The 5,005-nt window shown below is 34.1% G+C and overlaps 1 pseudogene; it reads left to right on the forward strand.

Annotated features, from left to right (window-relative positions):
• Nucleotides 1–284: 284 nt before the first annotated feature.
• Nucleotides 285–3,409, forward strand: LOC120159842 (annotated as a pseudogene).
• The last annotated feature ends 1,596 nt before the right edge of the window (nt 3,410–5,005 follow it).

The raw sequence follows: 5,005 nt of genomic DNA on the forward strand, positions 1-5,005 counted from the left end.
GTATCATATCATATGAAGTATTTCTTTTATACTATTTTTTATTATTTAGGAAATTTGATTTTCATTTGTTTTATGGTCGTAAGTATGATTATTGTATCGGATTGTTTTATCTTAATATACGGTTATTAACTGATGGTCATAAATATGATTTAATGAATTCTATTGTTAATATGTTCACGTTAATCAGTTTGTAAATTCTATCTAAATTTCGGTGAAGGAAACAATTTGTTTCATAGATGAAAAACAACGATGTATAAGTAATGGTTGTCGTCTCTTTTCTCCTATTCTTTCTCTCTCCTCTTCATTTTCTTCCTATTTTATCATTTGGTAATCATTTTACCCTCTAAATTTTGTAATGTTTCCGCTTCTTCTTAATGGATCCTTTTGGATTAGATAAATAGACGAGGACGGGAATCAAAGGCCTCAATTTTCTTGTCCTTTCTCGGGCATTTCCTTGATTCCTTGACTCATCTCTCAAGAGTTTCCAAAATTCCTTTGTTTTGGAGGTAAAGCCATGTTTTTTGTTTGTTTGTTTGTGTATTTTCAATATGTGTGTATGGATTTATATATTTTTCTTTAATTTTAAGATCCATTTCTTTTCTGTGCTACGCTGGTAATTGGTTTGTATCTGTTTAACCTGTTCTTCCTTTTTTTTTTTTGAACTTGTATGAATTATAAGGGAGTTAAATTTAAGCTTAACTCATTTGTATATACCTCACATGTAAGTATGGTTTATTATTTATTTTGCATTCAACAAAATCGTTTAAGACAATTAGTCAGGCCTCATTTTGAGTAGTTGGACTGGAAATAATTGTACAAGATTGTCCTTTTGGGAGTGAGATGTGGTCAGGATTTTCTACATGTTTAGTTGCAGTCATGATGCTAAACAGATAAAACAGGGTTTTATATGCATTATTGAGACAAAATCAAGTTTTATAATGATTGTGTATGAGATGAAATTTCTGGGTTTTCTTTTTGTTATATATGAAGGTTCTGGGGATGGAGGAGACACAGAAGCTGGACAGTCATATGACATCGGCTGCGGCTTTTGTCGAAGGGGGAATCCAGGATGCCAGTGATGATTCTTGTAGCATATGCCTTTAATTTTAATCTTTTAATGGTTCGATTTGTGCTGTTTTCTTTAATCTTAAGTTTCTGTGTGAATGCATCATTTTGAAGTCTTTGCTACCATTGCTTGCAGGTTACTAATTGTAAGCATGAGTTTCACCTCCAATGCATTCTTGAATGGTACATATCTTGCAACTCTCGAAATAATTATCGTTTTTCGATCTATTCTAATTCGTTTTAGTGAATTTTATATTATTACACCTATATTGGCTGTCTGATGAAATTGCTAAGACATTATCATGGTTCCATGCTTGGGAAAAAAAGTGTCCTCTAAAAAGGGCTATATGACCATTTGATGCATTTGGTTTAGACATGGCTATATGATATTTTCATTCCTTGTTCCGTGTTTTATATACTATTTGAGATCGATATGCTATCATTTGATACACAAGTTTGTTATTTGTAGGTGCCAGAGAAGCTCACAATGTCCCATGTGTTGGCAAGATATTAGCTTGAAGGACTCTGAAAGGTTTACATTGATTAAAGCTCTTTTCCATTTTCCTTTTAAATTTTTCTCATCATAAAGTCTATGGAATAAGCTAACAATGTCCGAATGGTTGCAGTCAAGAATTGCTTCGAGCAGTAGAAAGGGAAAGGATGGTTCGGGTTACTGCACCACGAAATACCGCCATATTTCACCATCCCACCCTCGGTGATTTTGAATTGCAACATGTATGCTGCCTTCAAGTGCTTATAACAATAACTTTTTTACTATTTGGCGATAAATGCGTTATGAACTTACACAATTTTTGCATTGTAACGCAGTTGCCAGTGGTGTAAATGACCCTGAACTTGAAGAGCGTATAATTCAGCACTTTGCTGCTGCTGCTGCAATGGGAAGGACCCACCGCACTAGTAGGAGGGAGGGTCAGAGAAGATCATCTACTAATGGTCGTCCACACGTCTTGGTGTTTCTCATCCCACTACACAGCAATCTGATTCTGGATCTTCAACTCAGACTCAGATAGCAAGGGAAGCTGAAGCACCTGCAGTTATCGTGGCTAGGCCATCTAGTCCGCTACCATCTCAAGAAGAGATGCCTCCATTTCCTTCTAGACATAATACATCGGCCTCTGGAACTACTGTCAATCCAGTGAATAGACGAGCATTTTCCTTTAATAATCGGTATTTCAGACTTCTTTCATTCATTTGAATATTACATTGTATATCTATTATTTTGCAGAAGCACTTCTAGTGATTTTGTAATGATGCATATATTATCTAGTTGATTATTTTTGTTTATAGAAGCACTTCTGGTGATTCCTCATTTGCAAATCAAGAGGGAGCAGGACCGTCGGAGTTTCAGTCGTTTTCGGAGTCCCTGAAATCCAAACTTAATGCAGTGTCCTTGAGGTATGGTTGAAAATCTTTAGGGGCATGAAACTAGACACGCATATTTTTCCGACTTCGTTATTAATTTATTGTTAAAACCTTTTGAATTGAAGATACAAGGAGTCAATTTCTAAGAGTACAAGAGGCTTGAAGGAGAGGTTGTTCTCACGTAGCTCTTCTATGTCTGATATCGGGAATGAAGTTCGTCGAGAAGTAAGTGCAGGAATTGCTAGTGTATCCCGTATGATGGAGCGACTTGAAATCAATGGAAGTAACAGAGAAAACCAAGCTTCTGCGTCATGTCAATCGACTGAATCTTCCCTTACAGAGCAAGGCAACCAGCATAATACAGGGAGGAACAGAGATAACCCTTCAACCATTGTCCCTTCACGACCTCCGCACGCCACTAGTTCTCTTTCTCTTGATACATGAAGAGTTATTTCTGCAAATTGAGTCTATCCTCAGCCTTTTCATCTTTGTAGGTGAGTTTTCAGGTTAATTTACTTTTATCATTTACTCTTTATATTATATTTCGACATTGTCACCCACAGTAGAAAAATATCGGATTTGCTTCCGCCATTGTGACCACCCATGGCCATATTAATCCCGTAATCATTCTTCCACCTGAATAACAAGATTTTTTGAAGATTTCTTCATTGACCAGCAACCCTGAATATTTCCCATGTTTGTTTATCAGCGCTTCGATCCTTTGTCTCGATTTTCAGGTTGCCGAATCCATGTTTCTTCAGAGATGCCAAGCTGGGGAAAGATGGTTTGCATTTCTATCCAGGGGATTAGTATTTTTTTTCTAATGGACAAAGATTCGTGGTGGTTTGTGGCCTGAATCTCAATTGATAAAGAGGATGATGCTGAGAAGGAGCTTTTCCATCTGGATACACACACACACACACACATATATATATATATATATAGACTTTTTATATGGTTTTATGTAGAGCATGAATTAGTGCAATATATGTATTTTAACTATGATAATTGATGGAATATAAAAACATCCTTAAAATAATTTGCTAAATATTGTGTTTTGATGTGGGTTATGTTTTCTTTGTTGTCTAGAAGAGCAACATAGATTTGTTAGAGGTTGAGGTTATGGGTTCGTGTTAACGGTTGTAATAGGATGATCAAGTGTTCATTTGTCATATGTTTAAAGTATTTAAACATATATTATTTTGTAATCAACTTAATCATATATATATATATATTTGGCTTTCTTGCTATTTATCATGTTATTATACACATACATATATTGCAAATCTATTTTATGGTTACATTATCAAAAGAAAAGAAAATGTAATAATACTTAAATTCGACTTGGCTCGTTTACAACCCTAGATGTGTGCCGGGTGGCTTCTCTCTTGTAAAAAGGAGCGGTAGGGATGGTTTCTAGCTTTGTACTAAACTATTTAAGAAAATCATTCGAGTTTTAACAAATAAAAAAATTTAGATTTAGTATAGAAATAGTTGTAATTAAAATTTTAAATAATTTTATTACAAATAATTACTAAACGTACGACCATCAAATTCATCTATAATAATTGTATGACCTTGAAATTCACGAAACGTAAGATTATTTTTTAGAATAAAATATCGATATATAATATTATTTGACATATTATTAATAATGTTGTATTACCTTATATAATCTATTTATATGAATGTAAGATTACGGTTGGTTAGAGGAATATTAGAGTGAAAATATTTATATGTAAGATTATAAAAAATAATTTTTTTCTATTTCTAATTTATATATCTTATAATTTGTTTTACATAATAGTTAAATATTTTTTATTTTTTAAAAATACATATACATAAGTATATCAGTGTAAGTATGTGATCTTTCAAGGTATCAAAATATTGAAAGATATACTCGGTGTCCACTAATACATTAATAGAAATAGAAAAGATTGTAGATACACGTGATAATAAGCTCGCGAGTTTTCGGCGAGCTCGTTTACAACCCTATGTGATAACGTTAATAGTGTTACTGCTTCTTGGGCCTTTACTGTATATTGTTTGGATAACCTTCTTTAGCATGGCTGTAGATCTATCAGTTCCTAGACTTTCTTGCCCTAAATATATTACCTCCTCCTCTAAAGGGTCTTTGACCACGTTGAGTTGACGAGTCAATCTCTACCACGATGTGAGAGAGCTATACACATTGTCTTGGAATAAGTGACTAGTGAACCACAACCATGGCAAGCTCTCAATCTTTCGTTGAATTTATCCAAGTGCCTCTATCACACTGAATACACGTGTGAGAAGTGAAGTCTTCGTTGTACCTCTCAACTCACCATTGATGTAGTCGCTAATGGTCTCTCACAAGGCTCTAATGGAATGAAATGACGGAAACCGTCACAATAGTAAAGGGTCTTTAAACCTTTTGATCGAAATCTTTTATGGACCAACCAACTCGGAGACTCCAACTTCACCCATAAGATCCACTCAACATATGATATATATACTACGTTAAAGATGATTAAAACTTATTTGATCAATAATTCAAACAAAAATTCACTTGGACTTT

This window comes from Hibiscus syriacus, unplaced genomic scaffold (genome assembly GCF_006381635.1).
Source record: "Hibiscus syriacus cultivar Baekdansim isolate YM2019G1 unplaced genomic scaffold, ASM638163v2 tig00111377_pilon, whole genome shotgun sequence".
In the NCBI taxonomy this organism is placed as follows: Eukaryota; Viridiplantae; Streptophyta; class Magnoliopsida; order Malvales; family Malvaceae; genus Hibiscus; species Hibiscus syriacus.